The 13,741-nt window shown below is 36.1% G+C and overlaps 1 long non-coding RNA gene across 1 annotated transcript in view; it reads right to left on the minus strand.

Moving 5' to 3' along the window:
• Positions 1-13,741, minus strand: part of LOC112987786 (uncharacterized) — a 77,941-nt gene extending 64,200 nt beyond the window's left edge. The window contains exon 1 of the long non-coding RNA XR_010385866.1: positions 13,675-13,741. This is a non-coding gene — a long non-coding RNA (uncharacterized LOC112987786). The remainder of the gene's footprint in view (positions 1-13,674) is intronic.

Here is a 13,741-nt window from a genome sequence, read left to right on the forward strand (position 1 = left end):
AGTTTTCCATGATATTAATGTTTGTTTCAGCTTGTACTCAGCTTGTCTGATGTTGGACAAGCACAGATCTCCATTTCTGTTTTCACAGAGTAATTAAACTGTCCACAGTGAAAGAGGAAATTCTACTAAACTGGCATCTTCACTATAAAGTGTCCCCATTCAGTCAAAAGAGCAGAAAAGTGCTCTCAAAATTCTCCAAGAGAAGAAAAAAAAAAGCAACCCTTCATATACTACAATAAATCATGTTCTAGATCTTAAAAGGGCTTAGGTGTGTTTTTTGTTTGCTTTTTTATACAAGCCATCACTATACTACCCAAAATACAAAAGAAAACGACTAAAAAGTTCTGGTATTATTCCTAGTGATTCTTCCATTTTTTCAAATTGTAGCACTGTTCTTGCAGTTCATACCAGTGCCATTTGGAAACACTTAAATTTTTTTTTTCCCCTGAAATTTAAGTTCCTAACTTGGAACCTCTGAGAAGAGTTTTTGGAAGTTCTGGGTATGATGACAGAATTCTGTTCACATATGCTTTGTGGTAGTGTCACTCACATTTTGCTTTTCTAGCTCAGGATTTCTCAAGAAGATGAAAAGTAGGTGGTGAGTGGAGGTTTAGTTCCCTCCCTCTAAATCATGTAGTAATTTTTTTTTGGGGGGGTATAAAATCTAAATAAAAAAGATATATTTTATTATTATATATTTAAGATTATTTGTTTATTATTATAGATATAGGACTATATGTTCATTTTATGACACTGTTGTTTATAATTGCTTATCTTGGTTTTCTGCCATGGTTTAATTGCTTTATTGGTTTAACATCCTAAAAGAGAATATTCCCTAGTTGCTTGACACCAAATTTGTGTTTGCATAATGTTTTAATTTAAGTTATTGTTTAAGTACATAACGAGCTCTGCATGTTTTAAGATAAAAAATATAACAATGTGCTCATTCTGAATATTTTGCTTAAGAAAAGAGGGTAAGTACTTTGAGTTAATTTTCACAAGGTATCCAGAGGACAAGGCATACTAAAATGAACTCATTGGTCTATTTGGAAAAGACACTATTTTCTTGAAAGTGCTGCAACCTCAAGCATGTCTCTGAACCCTTTAAAGCTCTCTTACAGAATCGTATTTATACTGTATGTTCAAAGTTATCTTTGCTGCAAAGACAATTGTGAATGGATGAGTTGTTTTCTGTCTACATTGAAACAGTAATTTTAGTTCCTTTTATGTATTGAAACAACTGGAGATAATCATAAATAGAAATAATGGCAGTTAACACACACAGCTTTGCACTGCCCAGCAAGGCCTGATCAGAAGATAAATGTTGAGGGCTGTGAAGTCTGCTTGTTGCAAAAAAAGTTCAGAGCTGGTTGGCAAACAGGGAGCAGATCTGCAGCAGAACTGACTGGGTACAGAGTATTTTGGAGAAACAGATTCAAAAGTAGGAATGAGAGAAGTGCTGGCTTTTGATTAAAAAAAAAAAAAAGTATTTTATCAGTTTCCCCTTTAAGAACAATCCTGCAATATGCCAAGTGTGCCTAGCCGTTACGGACAAAGGAACGATCATATGCAGAGGGTAAGCTGAAAAGACTACTGATAACGGATGCTTTTTGCTTCCCACTTTGCAGTGCTAGCAGTGATAATAATAATAACAGATTTTATACATTTAGATTGTAATCTTTTATAAGAGACTGATTCCTTATCCCTCTATATATGTAGCTTCTAGTGGAACTGAGTCATTTTAAGCAGTAGTAAGCACCTCTGTGGAAAGAATTATCATTATCAAGCTATAGTTGATCTAAACTGTTATGCGTGACCCTGATCCAGAATTCCTGTATACACTGCAGGCCGTTAGCTTCTCCTGTATCCATGTGAATAAGGAATCAAAGGTTCTTCCTGCATTTTCAACCTTTGATATGGGTAACAGTTTGATCTTCTCAGATATTGGCTTATTCTATTTCATGCACTGTATAGGAAAGAAAGGAAAGTATTTATAACTTTGTTTTAGAATATGTATTGTAAAACAGGCAGATTTAAAGTCTCCTGGGTATGCCTGAGGGCACAGATTGAATGTTGTCTCCATGTTCTCCTCAGGGGAGCCTTAAAAACTAGGACTGTTGGCACTTTATAAGGCATTCATTTAAAGTAAAGCGCCTTTATGTGTGGCTGACCTATTGTATACCGTATAGTATTAATAATGAACTTGTGTAGGGATACTATTTCTGGGCTTGTGAAGCTGGTTATCTCCAGCAAAAATTAGGGGAAAAAATATTTTGACAGTCTTTCAGCATAGTTTTCATCTGAGATATAGTCAGGTCAGATCCAGCAGACGATTTTTGCTAAAGGAAATCTAGTGTTTTATTTACTCTTTCTTCAAAGATTCTATATAATTTAATATAGCCTTTAGGATAAAAGAAAACTAACATGTCATATCACAAAAGTGGCAAATTATTTAAGGACTGTTTGGTAGCTTACCAAATGCTTTGTAAGAAGCTATAAATCTAATGCCAAAATAATAACAGAGATAGAATTTAGTTTTAACAGCTCTCTGCTTATGTCATGTTTCAAGGAAAAAAAGAAAAAATAAATTTTGGGCCACCCCAAGACATTAGGAATAATAGTATGATACTTAATGTATGAGGCATTATTAGCAAATGTTTTGTTAGCTCTAAATTATAGAGTGATACAAAGGTACAGAATTTATGGGGAAAGAAAATAAAGCTATAGAGCAAATTAGGGGGTGCAAAGAAGCACCCCCTAATTAGGGGGAAGCTATAGAGCAAAGTGGGGATGAACTTTTACAAGAAAGTGACTCGTAGTATGCATGCTTCCCTTCAGTAGGCATCACAGACACACACTGAACAAGAAGATGAAATCAATCGATTCCCAAAGAAAGCCCTACAGACAAAAAGCATCATTTGCTCAAAAAAAGGTGTGGGGGGAAATGAAGGGGAGGAGTGAGGAGGCAAGCACTCTGCTGTTCATATCAATATCTCAAAAATAGGCTTTTATTTCTTGATTGTACCTTATGCTGACATGGGTAAAGGAAGCAAAAATCATCAGGGCAAAGATTTCAAGAAACAGTCTACATCATTCAGCCTTCCTGTGAACAGGAACATGGACAGAATATTAAGAAGAAAAAATGCTGTCATTAATAAGCTCCAAGGAAGTGCATGCATACAGAGTACTTTTACATTCACTCTTCTGCCATGAGGATGTAAAGGCTTAAGTTACGATTTAAAGGACACAAAGAGACTGTCCACAGATGTTGCTCAGAAAGCATGATGCTGAAGCGGGGAGGGAACAGAAGAGTTATTTTTGTTTGGGGGGGGGGGGGTGAGAGTAATTTTTGACGCTAAAACCGTGCTCAGTGCTTTGAAAACATACCTACTAATAACACACTGTAATGCTTATGTGGATCTGTGGTGTCCCTTGCCTAACTGATATTTAAAATAATATAATTTTAAGCCTGGAAGAATAAAAAAGTAGTGAAATGGCATGAATCATGCCACAGCAAGGCAGTGAAGTTGGCTACTGTGAACGTACACTCAATTCTATTTACCTGACTGTGTATTTCATTTGGTTGCTCAATCTGACTCCAAATACTATGGGAAAAAAAATCAAAAAAATGAACAAAAACAGCTTTTGGGCAGACTTCGTCTGGAGTACTGAAATTGATAGCACCAGGTGACAGTAGAGGAGCTGCTATGTAGTGAAATGAAAATGTAACCAAAGTTCATAGTATCATGCCCCTGAGAGGAAGCAAAAGTGGTTGCTTTGGTGCCCCCCTCCCCCCGATTTGCTACATCTAGATAAAAGATTAAATGAGTACAGTGTTTCATACAACAAGGCCAGTCATTACAGTTTTAACACCCCAGTCATGTGGAGAAAAATATTCTGTGACTTTTCTGTGATGGGTCCTTAGAAATCCATTCTTTCTCACTTTCTGAAGAAATTACATTTCTCACTTTGTAAAGAAATAACTTTGTCAAGAAACCTGAGCATTTTAGATGAGAAGGAATAGTTTTTTCTCCAAGAAAGCCCTTTTTCTTTGACATACAATTACTTTTATGCTTGTTTGTTTATTTTACAAAATTAAAACTGAGCATAGCTAAGAGATCTGTATAAGCATGGAAAATATTCTGGATTCATTGAACAGACACTAGTAATCGCTCTTTGCTTACAATATTGCTGTGTCTGGCCAGAAATATTACAGTTGACAAGATCAATGGATAGCGTTTAGGACAGACATATCTTAATATTTTTTAAAATTATAAATCATTATTGTGTTTTTGAGCAGGAGCAGAAAAATTGTGGTCTATTATTAAAGAAAAAATCTTACAATAGTTCTTCAACATAGACATTTGTCTATGTTTTTCAGTGTTTCTAAGCATTATTCCCTGCTCTAATATGGTATATGCCATCTAATGTTCTTTGCAATCTTTTGCCTATATGTTTAAGAGCAAATTCAGTAGCAATAGAAAAGAACCAGGCAAAGGATGGAACCTAATGCTCTAAGAGCTTTTACAAGTTGAGGAGATTTAGCAAAAACATGGGATCCCTGTAACCTGGCAGCATCTGTTATCATATTCCTGTAAGAGAATTCTCATAAGAGAGCTGAATGAATTGCATTGGTATGGTTCTCTGCTGCTACTTTAATAGCCTAAAAGCTGCTGTCCCCACATTATCACAGCTGGTGACAGGTCAGGAACTCGCCTTGTGTTTTTTGCTGCTTTCAACAAAAGTCTGCGGCTGTTTCCAATTTGTCTTTTCCAGTTTGCAGCAGGTATGTGATTTCCTCCCCCCTCCCCCCGCCATGAATGTGAAGAACTTCCTCTAAATTCAGGATCTCTAAATTCATGCCATTTTGTATTTGTATCCTAGAGTTGGGAGGGAAGCAAAAGGAGGAAGCATTTGTTGTGGAAAGAAAAAGGTTTGGCCTTGAACAGCAGTCTGTTTCACACCTCTCCTGAGCAGTCAGTAAATGAGGAACAATAGATCTACAAAGCATTAATGGCCATTCTGGAGGCTTTGTTTCATAGCAGCCCAAGCTGAAATGAGAGGTCTTGAAGTGCAGTTATCTCAGAATGGTTATTTAGATGCATTTGTTGAGCTCTCATATAAGAGAAATGAAAGGAGTTACTATCAAGGTAGTTTAATGATAACTTGTGTATCTGTTGATAAGCTGGCAGAACACAACTCTCAGGAGAAAATATTCTATCCTCCCTCTTCCCACTAGGAAAAAAAAAAAGGTTTTGTGGCTGCTAAAGTTTAGACAGACATTTTGTCTTGAAAAGAGACAGGACAAGTACGTATAAAATGCTGTCTTGTATGGGCATATTTTAAACTTAATTTTCTCAGCCTAAGCAAGAGTAGAAAGGAAAATAAAATGTTTTGGTTGTAAATAATAATTATGTTATTCATTTCACACATATTTAGGGACAACCTTTACTTGAAACTGAGGAAGGAGTAGCATGTGGTAAAAACTGTACTAGGTATTATGTTGATATCCAGTGTGTCTGTTTAAATAGCCAGGCTCCTTGTACTTTTATGTTCTTTGTGAAGAAATTCAATAATGCAATTTTTGTAGTCAGTGTTTAGCATATTTTTAAAACAAAATGTGTTTTAATGCAAATTAGATTTTACAACTCCACATAATGAGTTTTAAAGAGATTAAGATATTAAAATGGTTGGAGGACTTTAATGAGTTTGATTTGTCAGTTAAAGTTTTCTGACTTTGCCCTATGGTATGGACCAGCTTTAGAAACTGTTTGGAAAATCCCTCCTGGGTAACATTTATTTGTTTCAGGGTTTGCTCTCTAGTAGCTGTCTGTGAATAAGTAATATCACTGTAAAGTAAAACAAATACTTTACAGTGATGGTGGATGCTCTGAGATTCACACACTGCTAACTTTAAAGAGTCAAGCATTGGGTTTTATCAAACATCTGGAGTTAAACAACATTTTTTAGTGATGTAGTACTTTAGCGATTTTCCAGACGTTTATCATCATTTCAGGACTATGAAATTAGTAGAGGAAGAGGTTTTGTAAAGCCCCACTTTGTACTTTTAGATGAGGAGGAAGTTCATGGTCTTGGTTGGGAGAAAATTAGTTCATTTTGCTAACTCCGGGGCATGTAGCAAAGACGGTCTGCTATAAGCTTAGAAGGAATATGGAAGGAAAACAGAACATGTATCAGAGGAAGCTTTTCTGTTATTTGTGTTTGAAAAATAGCTCCACTGACATAACTGATGTTTGCAGTGTGAATTGTCTCTTAACTGACACTGATAGGAGAGGGGACATTGAACATAAGGAAACCTTCATGCCTTTTTTTATATTTCGAAGATTCATTTCATAATCCTGGGTAAGACAAAAGAAAAAAGAGTATCTTTCTTAACACTGCAAATAGTAATTAAAATTGTGCATTAGATACGTCATCGTTCTCTCAACATGAAGCACGCAAAAGGAACTGGTGAGCATATGAATGTAATGTCAGAAGACTAAATCTTACCAATGCAAATTACTGTCTGTGTTGAAAGATGGAAGAATGGGTTAAGAACGGCTTCATCCAGAAAGTCTGCCACTTAGATTAAAACAAATAAATAAGGACCCCCCCACACACACACTGCCCAAAGCACACAAACACAAATTGACACATCTTTTATTTTGCTATGGCTGAAATTGCTGATCATGAGGCAGTGCTGTGACCTCTGCTCTCAGCTGTGATCATGGCATCGAAAAGTGTCATTGTGAGAAATTGGAAAAGCACAGAAATTCCGTCAATGACTGAGTGGACACACACAATATGGGATGTGCTTATTATGGAAAAAATTGACATGCTGCTTACAAGATAAATGTAACAACAAGGTTGCCACCTGGTACCCTGCTTTTTTAGTTTTGTCTGTTTTTATTTTATTTTTGCCAAACTTGTAGGTATTGCATACCTTCTAGTTGCCAAACTTTGAATAGTTTTAAAGATTGGACTGAGTATGCATAAACTAACAGATACAAAGAAGCTAGCTACATGAAAAATACCTCTGTTGGGAAGTAGAATTTTGTGCAGTATTAAGACAATGGTTTGCAGGCTAAGCTGGGGCTGTCGAGTGTTCATGTTTGTTTATTATTGTAACAACAGCTTAATTTACAAAGAATAACCTATCAGGGAAAGTCAGTGATGGTAGTGCTGTTCCCTAATAACATGTACACAAAGAGTTTATTTACAAGATTAAGATACAATATATGTTTTTGAATAAAAGTATTTCAGGAAAAAGGGTTGGAGATATTCTTGCTTAGAATCACCTAAGAAAATCCAAGGTTTTGTTAGCACATTATGCTAATATTTGTGTTTTAAGTATATTATACAACTGCAGTATTTTTAGGTGTTACATGATATCCTATTCCTGTCATCATTCATGTCCTGAATGTTTTTCCTCAATAAAATAATAAATATATTTCTGATAGTGGTCTTTAAGGATGATTTTACAAGGCAGATGTTAAGTTTTCCAGACAGTGTTGGAAAATATGCTTTTCTGAGGAATGAGAGTTCAGACCTCAACCGTAACAAAACACTTAAAGCACTCTAATCCCTATCAGAAGTAGTTTTCACTGCATGTCTACCTCTTATGGTCTGACACTATTTTGTTCTGTAACCTTGTCAGAAGTGTAAGCTGGCTTTCATTTGTAGTACATCTGAGCTGTATAAATACAGTAAAAAATAGGTACATCTCAGAAGAGTGCTAGATGAGTTTACACATCACTCACTGGAGAAACTCTTGTTTTGCAGCTTAAACCAGTGCTTAAGTAGCATTGCCAAGACTGTGTAGCCTGGAATGCTCTGGTCACATATAATGAAGGAGAATGAAATATTGAGGTTTGTAGCCTACTTTTTAGTGATTGAGTCCTTAAAAAAAAAGGTATTGATACCATGAATAGTGTATGTACATCTGCCTTATTTGATAGAACTGTTTTGCATGGAATTACTTAGAGATTAAGACACCACACCATGTACATGTGATGGATATGGGTCATCAGTTACATTTGCAAGTCATCACAGTACAGGCGTGGCTCAGATACGTATAAAATGGCTTTCATTAACACAACATTGTGCCTATAGTTACTTTGCTCAGTTTCTAGATGAAAGATGAGTTGGACAAGATTTGCCATTATTTCATTATGGTTATCAGGATGACAGAAATAGGAATACTTACCAAGGGGACAATCTAGTCTGAGTAAGTGTATTGTAACATATACTGTGGATTTGGATTCACACTCTTCTGCTCTGTAATTCCTTTACATACCAGCTTTGTATTCATATTCAGTTTACTTCTATTGCCTACCATCCTACACATATGGAAGGGTCATGAAATTCTTTTGGTGGAGAAAATAGTCCAACTTGTCAAATTTCTGAGAGGACATTACTTGGGTAACTCCAAGGAATTTTCTGATCTTGTTAACTCTGATCTTGCAGAAATATTATTCCATCTAAAGAGAGAAAAAGTTCTGACTGACTTGTCTTGAGTGGTATTTTATTTCCAGATGGTTTCATTCAAGGGAATATGATTACTTAGAAATACTTTCAGAGTAAAATATTACTCAGTAGAGATTATAGTATGGGAATTTGGTCTGTGATCTTAATATTTCTCCCTTTTGATAGGGAGGGGGAAAATATCAAAATGGAAAATCTTACCACATCAGCCTCTTTCCCATGGAAAATATTTTCTACAGATAATAATGTCTAAATGCTGAATCCCCCCCAAATTCATTCTTCCTACCCAAACTCTTCAGAATTTGAGCGGGATATGATGCTACTTGTCATACTCTGTTGTATAATATTACTTACTACACTCTTAAATGCTACATAGTCTGCCTTCAGGGCTATATGTCACTTATGTGAAATGTTATGTAAGGTGTTTCCAGGAGCAGTGAAATAAAAAAGTGCTAGAAAAAAGCGAAAAGCTAGTTTGTTCCTCTTTTTTTATTATCATGCACTATATATATTTTTAGTCAGAGTTTTTAGTCCTAGAGAGCTACTGCTTCCATAGAGAAGCAGTGGAGACTTAAGCACGCACTGGGAAAACCAAGTGCTAGTCTTGCCATGTTATCACTCAGTTGCTCCGTGACCTGAAGAACCCCTGTTCTGTGATTCTAATCCTCTGACTGAAAACCCTTTAGCAGCTGTCATATCTGGCCTTTTTCACACGTGCACTTACACGGTGCAAAGTACAATACTTCCGTCTTGGTTGTACGTTTTGGATATAAACATATTTATAAAAATAAAGTTTAAAAAAATCTTTGAGTCCACCAGCAAGAACCGACCATACTGTAAAATTGAAGTCTACCTGCAAACCAAATTAAACTTTACTGGGAATTGCCATCGGAAGATAAAGTGATCACTTAAACGATAGATTTGCAATCAATCTGGAGCAAACTAGTGAGATGGCTAGATGGTAGCTTATTCAAGTTGTCAAATGACTAGAAATCAACATTTTTCTGAGAAATACAGCTGGACATGCAGGATTGGAAGGAACAGTTTTATCCATAATTTTTTTGGTATTTCCCTTTAAATGACATCAGTTTTGAAGTATGATAGGAATTTCAGGGCTGACATCATTTACAAATCCCCTCCCAGTTTCATATGCACATCTGCGTAGGTAAATACTGCCCTGCATGTCAGCCCAAGTGGAGGCTTGCTTTTTGTAGCTCTGATTTGCTGTCAATGCAAGTTTCTGGAGAGACTTGCAAGGAAACTCCCCCAAATTGAGAAGAGGTTATTCCCACTACTGAGCAAAGAAATTCTGATATTAAAGTTTCTGGACTCCTGACCTTGACACTTGCATTTGTGTTGTGAACGCAAACATTTTGTCAGGCATTTATGGGTGTCTCATTTTATGGGTGTGTCGGATGATTAACTAGTAGCTCTCATTAACAAACAAACTAGGAAGCTTCTAAACAGGAAAGTACAAGCATCTAGGGTTGGATAGGTCACCAGCATCCTTATAAATGTGCAACTGCAATTCTCAACCTTTTCAAACTCTGATTAGTCATCTAATTGTGCGTCCAAATTTAGTTGATGCATTTTGCATGCATAATTAATTGATTTTCCTGAAGATCTCTCCTAATTTTTAATTACTGCTGAAGCTAGCGTTAAATATGGAGTGAGCCAGTCTGCACACCAATTTCCTTTGGAAACTGGATGCAGACAGCTTGTGACAGGCATGAGTATTCATGGAATACAGAAACTGGCTGCTGTCTAGGCAAGGATATGTGAACCCGACCACAGGTTCAGGTTAATTCACTTACTGCCTGGCTGCAGTGGAGACATTCAGTCTTAATTGGTTACTGAGACATTGCTCAAATATTGTCATAGGAGGAAAACTTTTTATGCTTAAATTCTTCCAAAGCTCTTGCCATTTAAACCTGTAACTGTATCAAAGTGTAAAACCAGGAATCCAGGAGAGTGATAAAAACCCTGCCTAATCTAATTTTCAGTGCTGAAATCAGAAACTGGATGACAGTGTGTCTCCCTTGTTCTAGTGTGTATTTCCATACCTTGCTAATCAGATGAATATCTCTGCATGGAACTGTTATTTGAGCAGCAATACCACTGAGGCAAAGGGGAACTTTGCCCAAGTAAGGACTTAATGATTTGGCCCACTTCTTTCCTCTAATGTGTGTTGTGAATGTTTCCTCTAATGTGTGTTGTGAATGAAGGGAATTTGTCCTTTGGGTGTACATCCTAAACCTCCATAGTTCAGTCAATATACACTGAAAATAGTGGGGACACTAAACTGATGCCCTTTGTGAAGGGGCGTTGTATTTTGCTAATAAAAAGCTCATAAATTTGCTGAATATGCCCCTGTTATCAGGACCCTATTTCCTTCTCCTTTCTCCAGCATCTAACAACCAAAAGCTTTAATAATCACTCTGCTGCTGTGCTCCAATTTTCATCTCAATCTCTGTTCTGCTTCTGTGGAACAAATCTTAACAAATCAAAACTGGTGGACCTAGCTTCATTTTTCAACTTTTCTTTCCTGCCTTGATAAATAAAACTCTTAGTGTGTAAATGAACTTGAATATTCTCCACTAGCCTTTCCCAAAGCAAAGCGGCAGTGTTGATCAAAAAAGGAGATCATGGGAAATGCTTTTTGCTTCTATGGCTTATTCCTTCTTATTGTTCCAAACATTTTGCAAGGTTTTACTGCCTTAAACCTACTGCATTATAGAGAGTAATTGTTCAAATTCTAAGGATGTAAAAACATGGAGAAGGCATAACTGATCCTATCATCTGCCAGAGAGCTGTAGGTAACATTTAACCCATACAATTACAGAATGAGTTGCAAATATTGTGTATTTCTAGGATTGAGATTTCTGTACTGGGATGTATTTAAAACAAGCTTTTCTGTTATGCATTTTCCTACTAAAATAAAATATACATTTTATTTTATCATCACTGTGGTGGCAGATGGTATCAATAGATTCCAAAAGGAATACAGAAAAAATCATATGCAACAGCTCAATAAATGGACATTGAAAGGACTAGTCCGGGATGACCTTTCTAGTTTTCCTAGTATAACAAGTACAGATGTTAGGGGAATACAAGGGGAATGGACCACAAAAAGCAACGAGGATTATGTGTCTAAATAGGATCTCCTATTGCTACTGCCATAGGCAAATATTTGCCAAATGGGCAGCTGGGCCCAGTAAGGCATTTCCTGTGTTTTTGTGAATATAATAGTTGCTTCCTGATGATATGCCTAGCACCAGTCCTTCCGTTCTTAGTAACAGTCTGACCTACGTATTACAAAAAGTAGTAGAGGAATTGTCTTTCCTTTTCCCTCTATGAATTTAACTTATGTGCTTGTCACTTAAACTTACCAAATATTCTAATTTGATTTTTTTTAATGAAAAAATGAGAGATATTAAAACAACTAAAATGTTCAGGAACAGCCTGCAGGTTTTTTAACTACACCCGGTCTTTCATTCAAAAAAAAATCTGAGGCTTTAAACTGAAAACTGCTTCTGTTTTTTTTGTTATTTTGTAATTAGTTTCTCTTTATACAGATGTCACTAGTAAGACTTTCCTTACACTTAGCCGTACACTTAGCACTCGTGCTGGCCTAAGTTCTTTTCACTCTGCATCTTACTTGTACACTTGCCTTGCAGAAAAATTGTATCTGGTCACAGATGTAATCATATTCTTCTTCTAATACTGAAGACAAACTGACCTTTGAAAGAAATGAAGACCTTTCTGAATCATTTTTTACTTGTTCTTCACTTTGTAGTATTCTTTGTCCTCTCATGGAATTTCAAAATTGCAGTAATAATTATTGATTATTAACATAGTCTTCTGCAATTCACCTCTTATCCATGTGCACATCAGTTTGTTCATGTCACCTTGATTTTTGATCTTTATTTGGTTGATTAGTCACTGTATTAAACTACCATATTTATGCATTGGTTTAAAATCTATCAGATAAAACCTGCAGAGTGTTATGTACCCAGGTAACTCTATTAATGGAATATATACTGTATAAAAATGAGAATCTTGCTGCAATGAAGACTGATATTTCTGAGTCTTCCAGTACTGCCAAGATTACTTACTGTGTTATTAAGATCAGTAGTGTCAATTCTAACTGACTTAAGAGTAAGACTGCTAATATATCCAGATGATATCTTAATAGTAGCTCCATCAGAAGAAGCTCTGTTAGTTCAACAGCAATAGCTTATTTAATAAATGCTTATGAATAAATGACCAAAGGGGTACTGCTTGAGAACCACCATTCTTGTGCCTTGCTGTTGTTGCTAGAATTTTCAGATACACAGTCCTTGGGATTTTTGTTCTGTGTTTACAAAGCCTCTTGCTATAATAAGATAATGTTTGACGATTCTAAATGCTGCAACAATAAAGAAGTACTATGCAATGCAGAAACTATAGAAATTTGATCTTTTTTAGAGGCTTTTAGAGACTTTGGTAATGCTTTCAGTTATAATTTTTCTTCATGATGTCTTCTCATTTCTATTTCTAGTACATATCCATCAGTGTGACATCATGGAAGCATTAGTGAAGGCAAGTTTGGGAAGCTAATTGCTAGGTTTTCTTAGCAGCTGCTGCTAGTGACACAGCTGTGATTCTACTGAATTAGGAGAGAATTCTATGTCCTGCTTATAATGAGTTCCCAATGATCTAATACCACATAGAAGAGCAGACCAACTGCACACTGTGGTTGTGGCATTGTAGGGCATAAGGAGAAATTTCTTTGGATATATTCCAAGTTGTATAAAAATTTATATTATATTTTAAAGATTTCTGAAGTTAATTGGGAAATCAGATGACTACCCCACTCAAATACATCCATGAGGACAGGTTTCATCTCCTTAAGAAATAAATGCTCTGTGATACAAATGGGATGGCATATTTTGGACCATCTGAAATTTCTTACTAGCTATAAGATGCATCTCATTGTCATAGCCTAATCTCAAAGCAAAAACCAATAAACACCATTTGCAAAATTAGTATCCAAAAGAAGAGTTAATTAAAAGCTGAAAGAAAAATACTGCCCTTGCTATAGCCGCTCTATGTTCTTGAAGCAAGAGTCTGACAAATGCAAGTTTAAGCAATCAATGTCCAACATATATCCAGTGGCAACGGTGAAATTATTAGTCCGGCTTTCAGTACCTTTTCAGCCAATCAGCAGCATCTCGGTTTTTCTCTTCGTTGATTTTCCATGGCTATTTCTCATCCT

The sequence above is a fragment of the Dromaius novaehollandiae genome, chromosome 1 (assembly GCF_036370855.1).
Source record: "Dromaius novaehollandiae isolate bDroNov1 chromosome 1, bDroNov1.hap1, whole genome shotgun sequence".
NCBI lineage: Eukaryota > Metazoa > Chordata > Aves > Casuariiformes > Dromaiidae > Dromaius > Dromaius novaehollandiae.